Source organism: Glycine max, chromosome 12 (assembly GCF_000004515.6).
Source record: "Glycine max cultivar Williams 82 chromosome 12, Glycine_max_v4.0, whole genome shotgun sequence".
NCBI lineage: Eukaryota > Viridiplantae > Streptophyta > Magnoliopsida > Fabales > Fabaceae > Glycine > Glycine max.
Genome location: NC_038248.2, coordinates 18,701,226 through 18,722,620, shown reverse-complemented (window position 1 = coordinate 18,722,620; position 21,395 = coordinate 18,701,226).

Sequence of the window (21,395 nt, the reverse complement as noted above, 5' to 3'; positions counted from 1 at the left end):
GTTTGATCTTTTAGTTTTTATCTTTAATCTTTAATCCCTGAACGAACTATTCAATTTTGTAATTCGAACTTTAATTATCTTTTAATTCGTTCCTAAAGATAGATCGCCAAATCTGTTGCTAACTGCACATTAATCTGTTAAAGATATAACAGATTTATGTGTCCAGTATTTTCGGGCCGGATGTCAGGACATCGTGTCCGACATCGTGGATCCTGCACACTCTGTTAAAGATATAACAGATTTATGTGTCCAGTATTTTCGGGCAGGATGTCCTGGACATTGTATCCGACATCGTGGATCCTGCAGCTTCAATTCTTCATTTGACATTTTATCTTGCCTTGTGCATTGTGCAGCCCGATCTGATTCCTTGACATAACGTTGGACATCATGTGCAGCAACTCCAGCTTTCCTTCATTGTCTAAGTGCTTATGTTTTAACAAAATCTTAGCCAATCTTTTAAACACTCAGTAGAGCTAAGCACTAACACTGTGGCAACAGTGGAAGTATGATTGGTGGGTACCCAGTTGACAGTGCCAATCCTATGCAGGATTGCATACTTCACACTTAGCTTCCCTGCAGAAAGCTTCCCTTTCTTTGGCCAATGCTGGACTTGCTTGGCAGTGATTTCCTTGGCAATTTGATGCTCAGAAACAGCAATATCCACCACTCCTTCAGTTGATCTGCCCAGGTACTTGTTGATTACAGCAGGGGAGAATCTAATACATTTTCCTCTGACAAACACTTTCTGATACTCATCACTCTTTCTGTTTGTTATGTCAGAGGGAATGTTGACAATGAATTCTCTGACTAGACTTTCATAGCAATCTCCCAGCTTGGTGACAGTTTTCAGCAGTCCAGCAGCCTTGATGAGGTCCATGATCTCCTTGCAATCCAAGGCATCTCTTCCCAGTTCTCTTTCTAAAGCAAGTCTGCGTTGATATACAAATTTCCACCTTTCAACATTGCCAATGGAGTGGAATGAAATGTTGTCCAATGGGGCATCAGGGACATTTCCAGGCACCTTTTTCCCTGATTTCTTGGCTCTCTTGATGTCGGGAACATCTAGTTCGACATCATTATCAGAATCAGATGAGGAAATTTCTTTCCTCTTCTTGGAAGGGATTGCAACTTTGCTCCATCTGGATGTGGTAGGAGTGATTGGTGTGCTCTTCTTCTGTGCAGTAGTTTTGATTCGTCCAGACCTAGTAATGGGGGTTTTTCCCTTTCTGCTTTGTAATCTTTCTGCAATGCCAGGTGCCAACCTTTTGGCAATGGGTTCCTCATCAGATTCTACTTCTTCTAGGTCAATGAGGTCACCTGGAGCAGGTTCTGGTGCCCTTGGTGCAGGGGTCTCCTCTGTGGCTTGCTCTTCTTCCTCTGTTGATTCCTCTTCACTGGATGAAGAGCGGACTTCAGCATTTGGGGTGGAAGATGTTGGAACATCTTTATCAGCATCAGGGACAGAAGCATTTTTCAAAATGCTATTCACAAGACTGCGGATCTTCTTATCCATCTCAGTGTCTTCTCCCCTAGGGCTTGGTGCAAAGCTAGGGTTTTCAGAAATCTTCACTCTCTATCGTCTTTTAGGGACCAGTTTCTCAGGAACAGGGCCTGGACCAGGAATCATTTGTATGGGTTGGATATTGAATTTAGGTTGTTCCTGGTTTGATGTAGTTTTGGTGGATGATGGAGATGATGGTACAGAGGGTGAAACAGGGGATGAGGTTTCTTTTGGTGAGGTAGCCATGGAGAAGCAGAGCTTTTGGAGTGGTTTCGTGAATATCTGAGAGGTGTTGGGGAATGCTGATGAAAACAAGATTGCCACGAAAATGTAAGTTTGAATGAGGAATGTAGAGGGACGTGTGAAACGAAGGTTGAATTTGTTTTGGCCCAGTAGTGAACGTGCTATTGACGTTTGAGCATGTTCAGATAGAAGTAATTGCTATAACTCCTCTAGCAGACAAATGCCCAGCTTGCCCCTCAGTTTTTCAAACTGATTTGCATCCAATGCCTTTGTGAAAATGTCTGCTACTTGTTCCTCAGTGGCAACATGCTCCAGTGTGATAACTTTATCATCAACAAGATCTCTAATATAATGATGTCTAATGTCAATGTGCTTGGTTCTGCTGTGTTGAACAAGATTTTTAGAAATATTAATAGCACTCATGTTGTCACAATACAATGTCATGACATCTTGTTCGACATTGTACTCCTTCAGCATCTGCTTCATCCAAACTAGTTGTGAACAGTTGCTTCCTGCTGCAATATACTCTGCTTCTGCAGTAGATAGGGACACACAGTTCTGCTTCTTGCTGAACCATGAAATAAGGTTGTTTCCCAAATAGAAACATCCACCAGAAGTGCTTTTTCTGTCATCTGCACTTCCAGCCCAATCAGCATCACAATATCCAACCAGCATTGAATCTGAACAATGACAGTACATAATCCCATAGTCACTGGTGCCATTTACATATTTCAGAATTCTCTTTACTTGATTCAAGTGACTTATCTTGGGATTGGCTTGATATCTTGCACAAACACCTACTGCAAAGGTGATGTCAGGTCTGCTTGCTGTTAAATATAGTAAGCTCCCAATCATGCTTCTGTACAGACTTTGATCAACACTGGTGCCAGCTTCATCCTTTGACAGCTTCAAGTGAGTAGGTGCAGGTGTTCTTTTATGGCTGGCATTTTCCATCCCAAACTTCTTGACAATGTTCTTTGCATACTTGCTTTGTGAGAGGAATATGGAGTCTTCCATCTGCTTCACTTGGAGTCCCAGAAAATAAGTCAGCTCTCCAACAAGACTCATCTCAAATTCAGATTGCATCTGTTGGACAAAATGTCGAAGCATCTCATTCGACATCCCTCCAAACACAATGTCATCAACATATATCTGTGCTATCATCAAGTTTTCAGCATCTTGTTTGACAAAGAGAGTCTTGTCAATTCCTCCCTTCCTATACCCTTGCTGAGTAAGGAATTCTGTTAGCCTTTCATACCACGCTCTTGGAGCTTGCTTCAATCCATAGAGAGCCTTCTTGAGCCTGTATACATGATCTGGATGAGTTGGATCTACAAATCCCTTTGGCTGCTCCACATAGGCTTCTTCATTCAGGTATCCATTCAGAAATGCGCTCTTCACATCCATCTGGTACAGCTTGAATTTGAGGATGCAAGCTACACCAAGTAACAATCTGATGGACTCAAGTCTAGCAACTGGGGCAAAAGTTTCATCAAAGTCTACTCCTTCAATCTGAGTGTAGCCTTGAGCAACAAGTCTGGCCTTGTTTCTGGTTATAACACCTTCTTCATTGGTTTTGTTCTTGAAGATCCACTTGGTGCCAATCACATTAGTTCCCTCGGGTCTAGGAACTAGCTCCCAGACTTCATTCCTTTTGAATTGCTCCAATTCTTCTTGCATAGCATTGATCCAGAACTCATCAGTCAGTGCCTCTTTCACATTCTTGGGCTCAATTTTGGAGACAAAACATGAATTGGAGATAATCTCAATCTCCCTTGATCTTGTAGTGACTCCTCTGTTTGGATCTCCTATAATCAGCTCCTTGGGGTGCATCTTCTGGATTCTAATGGAGGGTCTCTTGTCAGGTTGATTGATGTTTGGTTCATCTGTAGCAGAATCAGAGTTTTCTGCATTTTCTGCACTTTTAGCTGTATCTGCTACATTGTCTCCCGATGTTCTGACATCTTCTTCGACATCCTTCTTTCTTGCTGGAGTTAGATCATCAACAACCACATTGATGGATTCCATCACAGTTCTGGTTCTGGAATTGAATACTCTATATGCTCTGCTGTTTGTGGGGTATCCCAAGAATATTCCTGCATCACTCTTGGGATCCATCTTTCTCCTTTGCTCTCTATCTGCCAAAATGTAACATGGACTTCCAAAGATGTGGAAGTGCTTGACAGTTGGCTTCCTCCCTTTCCAGATTTCATACAGTGTGGTTGGAGTCCCTTTTCTAAGTGTGACTCTGTTGTGGATGTAGCATGCTGTGTTCATGGCTTCAGCCCAGAGATTATAGGGAAGTTCTTTGGCATGAAGCATGACCCTAGCAGCTTCTTGCAAAGTCCTGTTTTTCCTTTCAACTATGCCATTCTGTTGTGGTGTAATGGCTGCAGAGAACTCATGAGTGATGCCTTCAGATGTGCAGAATTCAGTAAACTTGCTGTTTTCAAACTCTTTGCCATGGTCACTCCTAATTCTCTTGATAACACAGTCTTTTTCTCTTTGAAGTCTTAGACTCAACTCTTTGAATACTTCAAAGGTGTCTGATTTCTCTCTGATAAAGTTGACCCAGGTAAATCTGGAGAAATCATCCACAACAACATAGGCATACCTCTTTCCTCCAAGGCTTTCAACTTGCATAGGCCCCATCAAGTCCATGTGAAGTAGTTCCAGCACCCTGGAAGTGGTCTGATGTTGAAGCTTCTGGTGGGACATCTTGACTTGCTTTCCAATCTGACATTCACCACAGATTCTGCCTTCTTCTATTTTCAGATTGGGAATGCCTCTAACAGCACCTTTGTCAATGATTTTCTTCATGCCTCTTAAGTGCAGATGTCCAAATCTTTGATGCCATATTCTGACTTCATCTTCTTTGGAGGATAGACATGTGGAGGAGTAACTGGTTTCTTGAGGTGTCCATAGGTAACAGTTGTCCTTTGATCTGCTGCCCTTCATTAGAACTTCACTCTTCTCATTTGTCACCAAGCATTCTGACTTTGTGAAGTTTACATTGAATCCTTCATCACACAACTGACTGATGCTGATCAAGTTTGCAGTCAGTCCCTTCACCAGCAGTACTTTGTTCAGACTAGGAAGTCCATCATGGACTAGCTTTCCCATTCCAGTGATCTTTCCTTTAGAGCCATCTCCAAATGTCACATAGCCAGTGGAGCAAGGTTCAATGTTCACCAGGAATTCTTTAACTCCTGTCATGTGTCTGGAACAGCCGCTATCTAGGTACCAATCTTCCTTAGCTGATGCTCTAAGTGAAGTATGAACAACAAGACTGACAATCTTGTGTTTTGGAACCCACATCATCTTCCTTCTGCTGCTGCTACTTTGAGTTCCATGATGTGGATGGCCATGTAGATGATAGCAAAAGAGCTTTATGTGACCATACTTGCCACAGTAGTGACATCTCCACTTCTTTCTTTTGCTCTTTTTCTGCTGCGTTCCGTGATGTCGAGACCGATGTTGTGACATCGTGGCTCCAGTGCTGTTTTTGGCAGGAATAAATTCTGTCATGGTTGTTCTGCCAGCAGATTTATGATTAAATCCAAGTCCTCTCTGGTTTCCAACATTCTTCCCAAGCTGTAGCACCTCATCAAGCATATCTGAGCCTTTATTCAGCATCTTTATTGATTTTGTCATGTTTTCCAGTTTAGAGTTCAGAAAACCAATTTCTCCTTTAAGCTCAGAGATCTCCTCTTCATGTGCCTCCTTCTCAGCCTCCAGATTTGCAATGATCTTCTTCAGTTGAGCTTCTTGCTGAAGAATCTTCTCACTTTTGATGCATAGTTCTCTATAGGATATAGCAAGCTCATCAAAAGTGATTTCAATATCAATATCACTTGAATCTTCATCAGATTCAAATCTCCCAGTGAGTGCATTCACATCTCTGTCAGAATCACTTTCTTGTTCACTCTCTGTATTATCAGACCAACATACAGAAAGTCCTTTCCTCTGCTTCTTGAGATGGGTGGGACATTCAGCTTTGATGTGTCCATAGCCTTCACACCCATGGCATTGAATTCCTTTGCTGTGACTGGGCTTTTCATCCGACTTCTTCTGGTATTCACTACCTTTCCTGATGTCGAAAGGGATGTTCCGGACATGTGGTTTCTGCCTCCTGTCCATTCTTTTCAGCACTTTGTTGAACTGTTTTCCAAGGAGCACAACTGCGTTAGTCAGACCCTCATCAGTATCCAGGTCATACTCATCTTCCTCTCCTTCATCATTGGACACGAACGCCAGGTTCTTGCTCTTCTTTTCAGTCCTATCCGAGAGTCCTAGCTGAAAGGTTTGAAGGGAACCAATGAGTTCATCAACTCTCATGTTGCAAATGTCTTGGGCCTCCTCTATTGCAGTGACTTTCATGTCAAATCTCTTAGGCAAAGATCTGAGGATCTTTCTCACCAGCTTTTCATCTGTCATCCTTTCTCCCAAGGCAGTGCAAGCATTGGCAATTTCAAGAATGTTCATGTGAAAGTCATGAATGCATTCTTCCTCCTCCATCTTCAGATTTTCGAATTTTGTACCCAATAGTTGCAATCTGGACATCTTCACTTTGGAGGTTCCTTCATGAGTGGTTTTCAGAATCTCCCATGCATCCTTGGCAACTGTGCATGTGTTGATCAATCTGAAGATATTCTTGTCAACTCCATTGAATAGGGCATTCAAGGCTTTGGAGTTTCCAAGTGCCAATTCGTCTTCTTCTTTTGTCCAGTCTTCTTCTGGCTTCAATTCATCAGTGGGCTTTCCTTCTGTGTCCAGCATCTTGGGATGTTCCCAGCCTTTGATGACAGCTTTCCAGGTTCTGCTATCCAGTGATTTGAGGAAGGCCACCATCCTTGCTTTCCAGTATTCATAGTTGGTTCCATCCAGAATTGGTGGTCTGTTCACTGGTCCTCCTTCTTTCTCCATGTTCATCAGAATTTATCTCCCTAGATCTCACTCAGTGATTTAGAGTGCCCGCTCTGATACCAATTGAAATTCTGATACCGAGGACAGATGTCGTACAGGATGTCACGACATCGCGCTTCAGAACATGCAGATTATATATGACAGTATGAACAGATTAAACAAGTAAGTAACACAAGAGAATTGTTAACCCAGTTCGGTGCAACGCCACCTACATCTGGGGGCTACCAAGCCAGGGAGGAAATCCACTAAAATAGTATTAGTTCGAAGATCTAACAGCCACTGTATACAACCTTCTCACCTAACCACTACCCATGCAACTTCTACCTAAGAGCCACTCTTAGATATGAGAACCCCTCTCACTCCCTCTCAATCACTCACCCGTGTTTACAAACAAATCAAAGACACACCAGAGATTGCTCTCTGAACAATAGAGATCAACTCTACACACTCAGGTCCAACACTTGATGTTAGGGTAGCATCAAGGTGGCTCACAAAAACGCTCAAGTCACAAAACTCACAAAATAACTCTTCAATCTCTGACTTGATGAAAAACCCGTGCAGCCTTCATGTTTATTTAGCAGTGTACGTATCTGGGCTGCAACAACTTGCGCTGGATAAGATCTATCATTCTCCTGAAAATCTGCACTTAAAGATCTAAAAGATAAAGTTTTATCTTTTAGTTTTTATCTTCAATCTCTAATCCCTGAACGAAACTATTCAAGTTTGTAATTCAAACTTTAATTATCTTTTAATTCGTTCCTAAAGATTATAGCGCCTAATCTGTTGCTAATTGCACATTAATCTGTTAAAGATATAACAGATTTATGTATCCAGTATTTTCGGGCAGGATGTCCTGGACATTGTATCCGACATCGTGGATCCTGCAGCTTCAATTCTTCATTTGACATTTTATCTTGCCTTGTGCATTGTGCAGCCCAATCTGATTCCTTGACATGATGTTAGACATCATGTGCAGCAACTCCAGCTTTCCTTCATTGTCTAAGTGCTTATGTTTTAACAAAATTTTAGCCAATCTTTTAAAACTCAGTAAAGCTAAGCACTAACACCTTTATGTCTCTGAACTTGCCTGTGTATTCTGAATTGGTAAAAGTTTTTTATTCGAACCTTGAAATTCAAGAAAGTACCTTGATTTAAGAAGTTTATGGGATAAAGATGGTCATTGACCAATCCCTCTTCTATGATTTGACCCAATTATCTAGCGACGGTATACCATTTAAAGGTACATTGAACGATAATTGGAAGTTTGATTTTTCTGTGCATGATGCCCGCCAATTGGTTTGCACCAACCAAGCGGATATGACCGGAAGACTTCTTGCCGGTTCATTGGCTCTTGAAATTCACATTCTTCACTATCTTATTGTTCGTATTTTACTTCCAAGATCTTCAAACCTTGCACAGGTTTCTGAAGAAGATCTTATTGTCATGTGGGCTTTTCATACTGGTCGACAAATTGATTCGGCACATTTAGTCCGATATCACATGCATAAGGCATTGCGATTAAATGCTCCTTTACCATATCCACATTTAGTCACTCTTTTTCCTTCAACATTTCAACATCCCTCTTGATTCTGAACCTTATGTTCCAATCAAGAGATCTTTCTTGATCGGTGCTGCTGTGCTTGCATCCTTTGGTTACCGCAAAGAGCGTGATGGCTCTTGGGTAAAAAGGGTACTCAACAAAATGATGATGAAGGACAATTACCTGTTGAAGGAGACTCTTCTCTCCTTCAAAGTATTTTGGACAGGTTCGATGGACTCCACACTTATGTTGGTGAAAGGTTTGATGCTTTGGAACAACAAGTGGACACGTGATTCGACGAGATTGACTCAAGGATCACAAAGGTTGAAGAAGATATCACCTTCATTCGCACATGCTTTGATCTACCACCACCACCACCATCGTCTTAGACCTTATTAATTTTTAGTATTATTAGTACTTTGATTTCTAGCCATGTATTTGGCTATATTATTATGACATTTGAACACTTAGTATTTCTTTTAATATTTGCTTAGTATGACTGAACATGATATTTATGGATTGTGATATATGACTATGTAGTTTGCATTTTAATTTGGTTTATTCATGTTTTGTTTCGTGATTGGTTTAGAATCTTTTATGTTTATTTTACAAAGAATGCTTTTGTATATTTTGAATTATGTATGTTTTACGCACTTTGGCCTTTTTCATGTTGCCAAAGGGGGAGAGAAAAATGGGTATTTTAAGAAATCAAGATAAGAAATCAAGATGTTATATTTATTTTTCAAGACTTAAAATTAAGCATAAATTTAAAAAGAAAGGGGGAGAAAGGGATGAGTGAACGATACATAAATTATGCATTCTCTTGATTTCAGGATTGTCATCATCAAAAAGGGGGAGATTGGGGAAGCAATGTCTTCCAAAGTTATTTTGATGATGCCAAAGAATCAAGAGTTAAGCAAAGGTTCAAGCAAAGTGATGCAATCCTACCCCGCAAGGGCATTGGCTAGAAGACTCCAAGTAGATTGGGCTAGAGATCCAAGGAAAGGCCCTAGGGTTCTCATGAGCCTTAGGGTAGATTTCGAGCCCATGGGCTAAGTATGAGCCCACTTATCTTTGTAAATATTAGAATAGGTTTTTCCTTCATCTAGGCCTTGTATTTTGGCCATTCTAGTAGTATAGGGTTTTAGCCTTGTATTTCGGGGCATTTTGAGTTGTCTTTGTAATAAGGACTTTTTTTTATTTTCATGTTTTTTGTCATGGGGGTGAGCTTAGCTATTATAGGGGGTGTGTAGCTAAGCTCTAGCTTCTCATCTCAAGGAGGTGAGCTTAGCTATTAGAGAGGTATGTGTAGCTAAGCTCTAGCTTCTTTAGGAATCTTCTTAAGGAAGCTTCTCAAGGAGGTGAGCTTAGTTATGAGAGGGGTGTGTGTAGCTAAGCTCTAGCTTCTCAAGGAAGTTTTCTCAAAGAAGCTTCTCAAGGAAGTTTTCTCAAGAAAGCTTCTCAAGGAAGCTACCTAGTCTATAAATAGAAGCATGTGTAACACTTGTTGTAACTTTGATGAATGAGAGTCTTGTGAGACACAACTCAAAGTTCAACTTCTCTCCCTTTTTTTCTTCCTTCAATTTCGTGCTCCCCCCTCTCTCTTTCTCTCCCTCTTTCTTTTCCTCCATTGAAGCATCCTTCCAAGCTTCTTATCCAAGGCTCATCTTGGTGGTGAAGCTCCTTCTTCCATGGCTTATTCCCTAGTGGATGGCGCCTCCTCTCCCCTCTTCTCCTTTGTCTTCCGCTGCATCTCCATGGTGGAAAACCACCATTAAAGGACCTCATTGAAGCTCAAAGATCCAGCCTCCATAGAAGCTCCACAAGCAAGCTTCACCACCAAGATGAGCCTTGGATAAGAAGCTTGGAAGGATGCTTCAATGGAGGAAAAGAAAGAGGGAGAGAAAGAGAGAGGGGGGAGCACGAAATTGAAGGAAGAAAAAAAGGGAGAGAAGTTGAACTTTGAGTTGTGTCTCACAAGACTCTCATTCATCAAAGTTACAACAAGTGTTACACATGCTTCTATTTATAGACTAGGTAGCTTCCTTGAGAAGCTTTCTTGAGAAAACTTCCTTGAGAAGCTTCTTTGAGAAAACTTCCTTGAGAAGCTAGAGCTTAGCTACACACACCCCTCTCATAACTAAGCTCACCTCCTTGAGAAGCTTCCTTAAGAAGATTCCTAAAGAAGCTAGAGCTTAGCTACACATACCTCTCTAATAGCTAAGCTCACCTCCTTGAGATGAGAAGCTAGAGCTTAGCTACACACCCCCTATAATAGCTAAGCTCACCCCCATGACAAAAAACATGAAAATAAAAAAAAGTCCTTATTACAAAGACAACTCAAAATGCCCCGAAATACAAGGCTAAAACCCTATACTACTAGAATGGCCAAAATACAAGGCCTAGATGAAGGAAAAACCTATTCTAATATTTACAAAGATAAGTGGGCTCATACTTAGCCCATGGGCTCGAAATCTACCCTAAGGCTCATGAGAACCCTAGGGCCTTTCCTTGGATCTCTAGCCCAATCTACTTGGAGTCTTCTAGCCAATGCCCTTGCGGGGTAGGATTGCATCATTAAGATTCAAGATTCAAGAATAATCAAGATCAAGATTCAAGAATCAAGACAAGACTCAATCAAGATAAGTATTAAAAAGTTTTTCAAAACATTGAGTGGCACAAGAAGTTTTCACAAAATCATTACCAAAGAGTTTTACTCTCTGGTAATTGATTACCAGAAGGAAATAATCGATTACCAGTAGCCAACATTGTTTTCCAAACTGATTTACAAAGCTGTAATCGATTACCATAATCATGTAATCGATTACCAATGTTTTAAAATGTTAAGATTTTCAAAATTCAAAATGAAGAGCCACATCTGTTGACGTGTAATCGTTTACAACTTAATGGTAATCGATTACTAGTGACTATTTTCAAAAAATTCATTTCCAAAAGTCACAATTCTTCAAGTGACTTGTTTCTGAAGATTCTTTCAAAAGTCATAACTTTTTAAGTAATTAGTTTTAAAGAAATTGCCAAGAGTTATAAGTTTTGACTTGAGTCATCAAGAAATTATAAATACGTGACCTTGGCATGAAACAAAAAGGATTGATCATAATCATTTATCTTTCAAAACTATCTTTCAATCTTCTCTCAACATCATTCAATATCTTTCAACTTTTTCTATAGAATTTTCTGATTCTTTTTCTCTTCATCTTTCTAAAAAAATTTGTTCAAAACTTTCTCTTCCAAGAAAAGTTCTTTGTTCAAAACCTTGTGTTATTCATCTTTTTCATTCTCTTCTCCCTTTGCCAAAAGAACAAAGGACTAACCGCCTGAATTCTTTTGTGTCTCTCTTCTCCCTTTCCAAGAGAATTCAAAGGACCCCGCCTGAGAATTCTTTTGATTCTTCCATTTCCCTTAAACAAAAGATCTCAAAGGACTAACCGCCTGAGATATCTTTTGTTTCCCCTTTACAAAGATTCAAAGGACTAACCACCTAAGAATTCTTTGTCCCAACACATTGGAGGGTACATCCTTTGTGGTACAAGTAGAGGGTACATCTACTTGGGGATTGTTATACTTAGAACAAGAGAGGGTACATCTCTTATGGATCAGTTCAAGTGGAGGGTACATCCACTTGGGTTTTCAAAGAGAACATGGGAGGGGACATCCCTTGTGGATCTTTGGCTTGTAAAGGATTTTATAAGGCTTAAAGAAATCTCAAGAATCGCAGGTTGCTTGGGGACTGGATGTAGGCACAAGTTGTTGCCGAACCAGTATAAAATTATTGTGTTTGTCTTCTTCTTCCCTACACTCTTTAATTTCTACTGTGTACTTTTCTTTTACGCTTTACTTTTGTTTAAGTTACATAACTTAGTAGTAAAGCCTAAATTAAATCTAGTAACATTAAGAAGGTTAAATTTTTAATTAGTCAAGGTACATTAATAATTAATTCAATCCCTCTTCTTAATTATTCCGAGGCTAGTTGCCACTTGATCCAACAGGTTTGCACCAAGATATTAGAAGTCTGGTTCGCCCACATGATCCTTGGGACCTCACACGAGCCATGGAGGTAGCATGTGACATTGAAGAAGCAAGGGATCAAATGTGGGGGCTATACCTCATGCAGGGGCATTTGGAGGTGCAAACAGTACCCAAGCATCCAACGGTGGGACTCGGAATTCACAAGGATCCATGCCTTTAGTGGCCAAACCAAGTTTTTCTAGAAGCAGGGGAACTCAAAACATTCCTTATGCTAAGTATGTCAAGAGGAGAGATGAAGGAAGGTGTTATCATTGTGGAAATGCTTTTGGACCAGGTCACCGTTGTCCTAAAAAAGCCATGAGGGTGTTAATCATGGCCGAGGATGAGCAGATAGATGATAATAGAGAGATTTCAAGAATGGAAAAGGAGAGCGAACATGAGGAAAAGAGAGAGGAAGCTCCTGATGTGAAATGTCAGTGGATGGATCTTTTAGTATGTTTAGTAGGAGGATTGACAAAACCTCAAACTATGAAGTTAAAAGGTGAATTGCAGGGGGCAAGAAGTGTTGATCTTGATAGACAATGGAGCAAGTCACAATTTTGTATCCAGCAAATTGATACAAAAATTGGGACTCAAGCTCGAATCAACCAAACCCTATTATGTAAGATTAGGGGATGGGAATAGAAAATTAACCCAAGGTTGCTACAAGAACCTGAAGGTGTAGCTGGGGGGTATATGATGGAAGGAGATTTCTTTTTGTTTGACTTAGGATGAGTTGACTTGATTCTTGGTGTGGCCTGGCTAGCCACTTTGGGGGAAATTAAAGCAAATTGGAAGACCCTAAGCATGTCCTTCATTCATCAAGGATAGAATATGATCATACAAAGAGATCCCAGACAATCCAAGGCAATGATTTCATCCAAGGCACTTAAGAAACTTGCCAAGGCAGAAGTAGACATAATGTCAATTGGTGTAAGCTCCATTGGAGCTTGTAGGCATAGTATCTTCTTCATCAATGGATTCCTTTGCTTCTTGGAAGATGAATGGCAGTTGAATTGAGAAGTAAGAGAGAGAGGAGATGCCACTTCAAGGAGAAGATGAGTCTAGAAGAAGCTCACCACCATAGGAGGCCATGGATAAGAGCTTGGAGGAAGAATGAGATTAATGAAAGGAGAGGGAGAGAAGAGCACGAATTATGATTAGTGAATTTTAGCTATGGTTTAGCCCACTAATCCAAGATCAAGTCCAAGATTCTCCACTAAGTGTGCTTAGGTGTCATGAGGCATGTAAAGCGTGAAGGACATACACAAAGAGTGACTATATAATGTGGCAATGGGTGTAGTAAGCAAATCTCACCTCCCCCTCTAAAATTTAATTGGATTGGGCTTCTACCAATTCAATTAAATTTATTTCCCAACACACACATCAAATATTCACTTAGTGTATGTGAAATTACAAAACTACCCTTAATACAAAAACTAGTTTAGGTGCCCTAAAATACAAGGACTGAAAAATCCTATATTTCTAGGGTACCCTACCTACATTATGGAGCCCTAAATACAAGGACCAAATATAATGACATCTTAATCTAATATGTACATAGATAATTAGGCCAAACCTTGGCCCATGGGCTCAGAGACCTATCCTGAGGTTCATGAGAACCCTAAGGCCTTCTTCAGCAGCTCTAGCCCAATCCTCTTGGAGCCTCTTGCTCATGGCTCTAGTGACTGGTCCCTTCCTTGGGAGGATTGCATCATCCCCTCCCCCTTGAAGAGGATTTGTCCTCAAATCTGTTAGTTCCTCCTCCTCAATATCAGCTCCACCTGCAAAAGGAATTAAATTAGAATTGTTACAAGTGGTGCTGACTCTATACTCTTCTGGGAGGTGCAACCTATAGGCATTGTTATTGATCCTCTCCAAAACATGGAAAGGTCCATCCCCTCTAAGGCTAAGCTTGGATTTCCTTTTAGTAGGGAATCTATCCTTCCTAAGATGGAGCCAAACCCAGTCACCCTCATTAAGAACTAGCTTTTTTCTTCCTCTATTACCTTTAGTTGAATACACCTTTGTTTGGTTCTATATTTGGTTCTTAACCCTCTCATGCAACTTCTTTACAAACTCTGACCTAGATTCCCCTTCTTTATGTATAAAAGAAGTGTCCAATGGGAGGGGAATGAGGTCTAATGGTGTTAGGGGATTGAACCCATAGAAAACCTCAAAAGGGGACTGCTTGGGGGTTCTATGAACCCCCCCCCCCTATTGTAGGCAAATTCTACATGAGGAAGATACTCATCCCAAGACTTATGGTTGCCTTTCAGAAAAGCCCTTAAAAGGGTGGATAAAGACCTATTCACTACCTTTGTTTGCCCATCAGTTTATGGATGAAAAGTGGTAGAGAAAAGAAGTTTAGTTCCTATCTTAGCCCATAAGGTTTTCCAGAAGTGGCTAAGGAACTTAGCATCTCTATCTGACATAATCGTCCTAGGCAAACCATGGAGTCTCACAACTTCCCTGAAAAAGAGTTTTGAGATGTGGGAAGCATCATCCACCTTGTGGCATGGTATAAAGTGTGCCATCTTGCTAAACCTATCCACCACCACAAAGATAGAGTCTACACCTCTTTGGGTTCTAGGAAGCCCATGTACAAAGTCCATACTAATGTCTACCCAAGGTGCAAAGGGGATGGGTAAGGGTGTGTATAGCCCATGAGGCATCACCCTAGACTTGGCTTGTAAACAAGCCACACACCTAGTGCAATGCTTATGGACATCTTTCTTCATATGTGACCAATAGAACTTTTCTTTGAGTAAGACAATGGTCTTGTCTATCCCAAAGTGGGCCATGAGCCCACCCTTATGGCTCTCTTTCACAAGTAATTTCCTAATGGATCATTAGGGTATGCAAAGCTTTCCCTCTTTGAACAAATACCCCTCAGCCAAATAGAATCCCTCTTGGGCCTTTTTCTCACAACACTCATAAATGGGAGAGAAATGTTCATCTAAAGCATACAAGTCCCTAATATTATCAAATCCTAAAATTTGAGCTCCTAGGGAGCAAAACAATGTGTGTCTCCTAGAGAGGGCATCAACTACCACATTTGTTTTTCCCTTTTTGTATTTGATAACATATGGAAATTGCTCTAGGTACTCTACCCATTTTGCATGCCTTTTGTTTAAATTGCTTTGCCCTCTAATGTACTTAAGTGATTGATGATCACTATGAATGACAAATTCCTTGGAAACAAGGTAATGTTCCCAATTTTGGAGGGCTCTTATGAAGGCATAAAGCTCTTTATCATAAGTGAGGTAGTTGAGGGTGGCACTATGAAGTTTTTCACTAAAATAAGCAATAGGGTGCCCACCATGTAATAATATGGCTCTAACTCCCACTCTAGAGGCATCACATTCTAGCTCAAAAGTTTTAGAAAAGTCAAGAAGAGCTAGAACAAGTGCCTTAATAAGCTTTTCTTTGAGCAAAGCAAAGGCTTGCTCTTGTTTTTCACCCCAGGTAAATGCCACATTCTTCTTCACCATCCTATTGAGAGGTGATGCAATTGTAGAGAAATTAGGAACGAACCTTCTATAGAAGCTTGCTAACCCATGGAAGCTCCTAATATCTCCCACACTTTTGGGGTAGGCCATTCTTGGATGGCCTTGATTTTGTCAGGGTCCACTTGGACCCCATTTCTACCAATTACAAACCCTAAGAAAACTATATTATCTACACAAAAGGTACAGTTCTCTATATTTGCATAGAGGGTGTTTTTCCTAAGGACTGAAAGAACTTACCTGATATGTCCTAAGTGATCATCTAGGATCCTACTATACACTAAAACATCATCAAAATAAACAACTACAAATCTACCTATGAAATCCCTTAAGACATGATGCATAAGTCTCATAAAGGTGCTTGGTGCATTAGTGAGCCCAAAAGGTATCACTATCCATTCATACAAACCAAACTTGGTCTTGAAAGCGGTTTTCCACTCATCACCCTTTTTCATCCTGATTTGGTGATAACCACTTTTAAGATCAATTTTTGAAAAGATATTGGCACCATGCAACTCATCAAGCAAATCATCAAGTCTAGGAATGGGGTGCCTATACTTTACAGTGATGTTGTTGATGGCCCTGCAATCTGTACACATTCTCCACGTACCATCCTTTTTGGGCACCAACTACACTGGCATAGCACATAGGCTTAGGCTCTCTTGGACCCAGCCCTTATCCAACAATTCTTTAACCTGAGACTCTATCTCCTTAGTCTCCTAAGGGTTAGTCCTATAGGCTGGCCTATTAGGAAGGCTTGCTCCTGGGACTAAATCTATTTGGTGTTCTATTCACCTTAAAGGAGGTAGCGCAGGGGGTATCTCTTTGAGAAATATATCACCAAATTCATGTAAGAGTTCTTGAACCTTTGGGGGTAAGTTCTCAAATGTAGGAATTGTGGTAGTGCTAAGGGATGTTTCCCTTGATATGAGAAGGTAGAAAGATTGTTTAAGAAGGAGTGCTCTTTTAATATCACCTTTTGTTGCAAAATGAATTTCCTTCTTAACAATCTTCTTGGAGGAATCCTTTTCCTCTTTTTCCTTCCCCTTGGCCTTTGAAGACAATGCCTTAGTATCCTTCTTTTTCTTTTTTTTTTCTAGTTTTTCTTCCTCATCCCTTTTATCTTTCATAGTTGGTTGATCTTTGGCTACTTGTGAAGGTGTTTGAGGATGCAACATAAATGGAGAAAGGTACCTTCACTTGTTGGTTAACTATCATTTCGCCTTGCTCATTTAGCCATTGAAGTTTATAAGGTTTTAGGTGGGGAATGATAGTGAGGTTCAACTTGGAAACTAATCTTGTGCTACAACTATTGCAACAAGATCCACTATCCACAATGAGAGAACAAGTTTTATCTAAAATTTTGCATCTTGTATGAAAGATGTTCTCTCTTTGGGATTGAGATGGATCACAAGATTGACCTCCAAGGAGCCTTTTAACCATTAAGATGTCACCTTCTTCATGAAGGTAGACTTCCTCACTAGACTCTTCACCCCTTACTTCATCTTCACTTCCACTAGAGGAAGGGTAAGAGGTAGTCTCCTCTTGACTACTATAAATGTCTTGACCCCTCATGATCACAGTTTTCTTTGTGGGGCATTGAGAAGCAATGTGACCTCTCCCAAGACATTTGAAGCATTTAATGTTTCTAGTCCTTTCTTGGGAACTAGTATTAGGGGTGTATTTCTCTATGGACTTACCCTTATCTTCCTTGGGTTTTGAAGGTGCAGGCCCCAAAATTCCATGGGCTGGGTCCTTCCTTGGATAAGAGTGGGAGTCATAAGATTTTGAAGAAGGATTTCTTTTAAGTTGTTGCTCCACTCTTATACAAAGTTGGACTAGCTCATCTAGGTCCCTATATGGAAGGAGTTCAACCTTATCCCTCACTTCTATATTAAGCCCACTAAGGAACCTAGTTATGCTTGTTCTTTCCTCCTCCCTAAGTCCAGCTCTTAAAAGGAGTAGTTCCATTTGTTGTCTATATTCTTCAAGACTCATACTCCCTTGTCTAAGTCTTTGGAGCTTGTCCATAAGCTCCCTTTCATAGTAGGAGGGAATGTGCCTCTTCCTAAGGGCACTGTTAAGATCATTCCAATACTCTACTGGAGGATCCCCATGAATCCTTCGTTCCCTAACAAGGGAAGTCCACCAATAGAGGGCGTACCCTTGAAAGCTAAGGGTAGCCAATGGAAATTTTCTCTCTTCGCTAATATGATGGCAAGCATAGAGTTGCTCAACCTTCATTTCCCAATCTAAGTAGGCCTCAACATTATCTTTTCCATGGAAATATGGGAGGCTAATGTTAACCTCTTGAGGCCTTCTATCCTTTTCTCTTCTTTGGGAATGATTTTTAGTATGTGAACTATGGCGCCCTTTATAATAGTCGCTAAGTTCTTCACTGAAACTCTTGCAAGAGTCATGACTACTATAGGAGACATGTTTTTCTCTTTTTCATTTCTTTCATTTTTTTTCCTTCTTTCTTCCTCTCTTATTTTCTCTCTTTTATCTTGACTTATTTCTTCCACTCTTTTTTTACCTTTTTCTTTTCTCTCTTGTTTTTCTTTCCATAACTTAAGGGATCTCAACTCATCTAATATCTTATACAAGGGGTCCTTAGGAGTAAAACCCTTACCATTAACACTAGATTAAGAATGAAGACTCATGTTGGTTTCTAAGTTATGGTTCTTTCTTGTTGGGGGTTTGAAAACAAAAGGTAAAAAAAACTATGGTTGAAACTAGCCAAAATAAACACTAAAAGAGGTGTGAAATATAAGGTAAAAACTAATTGGTAAAAGGCAAGCTATCTAGGCAGTTTGACAATGGAAGGTAAAGGAAATAAGCTATGAAAGTAAGCAAGAAATTAAAGTGCATGAAATACAAACTAGGCAAATCCTAAGAGTGTTTGGATGACCTCATTTAAGGTTCCCAACAAAACACTCACTATCCTAAGAGAAAATTGCCTAAAATTATTACACACAAATGGAAGTAGGGTGACCTATTGGAGGCTCCCAACTTACTTCCAATGAAAGGCCTTTTTGTTACAAAATTTGAAAGCAAAACAAATTGCCAATTACAAAATTACAAAAAAAAAAGTCCTCAATTGTGGTGGCTATTCTCTCTTTGGTGTTTCACTCAATTTGGAGTGCTTCTTAGTCCAATAGCTCTTAAGGTGGTTGGGCCCTTGCTTCTTGACTCAAATTCTTGAAGGTATGGCACCAATCCTCCTTTCCAATTCCCTATATGGCAACTCACAAGCAAGGAAACAAAGAGACAAGCAATAACCAAAGACAAAAAATTAAATGAAAGCTAAACCAATAGAGTTTTAACAAGACAAATTTTCAAGGATTATTCAACAATTAAAGCAATGAAAAACACACAAAAGCAAGCTAGGACTCAAAGAGAAACCTAGAATGGCTCTAGAGTAGAGTAGAAAAACTAAAAAAAAAAAAGACTCAAGAAACCTCTAGTTTTGGAACTTGTTTTCACAATAATTTTCAATTGAACAAATTTATAGGACAAATTTTGGGCCAAAACAACAAGCACACTTCCATTTCACTTTTTTTTCCTGGACACTAATTTTTCAGCCAACTTGTGTGATTTTTCTTATTTTTTCCTTTAATCTAGATCGCTTGTTTCGTTTTTCATAAATTTGGTGCAGATGTCTAGAAAATTCAGTAAAAATTTCAGCTCAAAACACGTAGTGACCAATTCCCAGTAATTTATACAAGTTCGTATGTTCAAGCTGCCAGCACCAACGATTTCAACCTAGAAATCAAAAGTAGTGTTTATGTTGCTTAAGGCTTGGATAGTTACAATTTTTGTTTGCTTATGCTCAATTATCTTGTATAACACAATTCAAGAGAGCTTAAGACTTATTTTGATTCACAAATCCAGCCACAACTCAGCACAACAACTCAACTTCATCATAGGCATCATGTAGGAAACTTAGAAAAAAAAGAGTTCAACAACAAGACTACCTCTAGGAATTGATTTAGAACATGTTATGAACTAAATAACATGCATGAATTAGACTCAAAATTCAAAAGATAGGCTAAGAATGACAAGAATACATGAACAAATTGTCATACCCTAATTTCGTCCGGGGACCTTTGCTTGGTGGCATGCAACTTTTGTTTGGTCATTTTGAGGTGCTTGGCACCCATCATTAGGCAATTTGTGAAATTTCGTGACGTGCCGAAAATCAAAAGAAAATATTGATGTACAATCCGTAAGGTTCCGTGACACACCGGAAATCAAAAGGAAGCATCGTTGCACAAATAGTGAGGTTCCGTAACATTCCGTAAGTCAAAAAAAAGGATGATTATGTAATCCGCAAGGTTCCGTAACATTACGGAAAGAAAACAAGTATCGTTACAAAATTCATAAGTTTCCGTAACTTTACGAAAAAAGAATCACCAAAAAAAAGGCAAGGGTGTATTTAGTAAAAATGGGGGTGCAAATAACAACCAGGCCCACTTGGGCTCTCCAGAAGATTCCTCCAGAAGGCTGTTGCTTCTGGAGGAAGCAACCTTGCTCGCCTGGGCGAGCTGGGTGGCAAGCTTCTCCCCCAATTTTCTATAAATAGGGGGAGAAGTGAAGTTGAAAAGGGTTCAGCCCCTTAGGCACTTCTCTCTCTCTCTCTCGAAATAGCTGAGGAAAATTAGTTCCGTGAAGAAAATCCAAGCCGAGACGCTCCCGTAACTTTTCCGTAACGCTTCCGTGAGTAATTACGCGAAGATTCTCGACCGTTCTTCAAGATTCATCGTTCGTTCTTCGTTTTCTTCAGTCTTCAACGGGTAAGTACCTCAAACCAAGCTTTTCAATTCATTCTATGTACCCGTGGTGGTCCACATTTTGTTTCATGTATTTTTATTCTCGTTTTCATTTACTTTTTATACCCCCTTTTGACGTGCTTAAGCCATTTATTTAAGTCATTTCTCGCTTAATCTAAAAATAAAATAAATTTCCACCGATCGTTTGAATTGTATCATCCGTTAATTTCGGTTAAAATGAATTCTGACCGTTCGGTCGTGCCGTAACCACGTTGGAAATCAAAAAAGAGGTAAAATAATAATATAATAATAAAAAATACCTTTTAGTAAAATAAAGCGAAAAATCAATCGGACGTTTTCTCTTTGGGATTTCTCATTCTTAATTGAAATTGACTAATAACTAAAGTGAAACTAAGGCTAAAATCAACTCGCCTAGTCAAGCTCGTCCACAAAAGATAGGATTTTGAAAGTTTATCATTTATGTTTCTTACTAAGTAAGATGGATCATTTTTAGGGTCCAACGCCTTAAAATGATCACCTTTCAAGTAAAAAAGAATCACTTGATTCACACATAAAAAAGAACTACGTAGGTCTGATTTCCTTACCACAATTGAGGAATATGTAGGAGCAAAGGGAAACACCCTTGTCGACCACAAAAAGAGGAAAAATATAAAAAGGGTCTAAAAGATATAAGAACGTAAAAGGGAACGTAAAAATCAAAGTCATGTTTGCACATTTGATTAAAGGCTGCCGTCTCTTATGACGGACGTGTGGGGTGCTAATACCTTCCCCGTGCGTAAATACAACTCCCGAGCCTTTCACTTAAAAGTTCGTAGATCGCGTCTTTTTTGGTTTTTTCCGACGTTTTCCTCAAATAA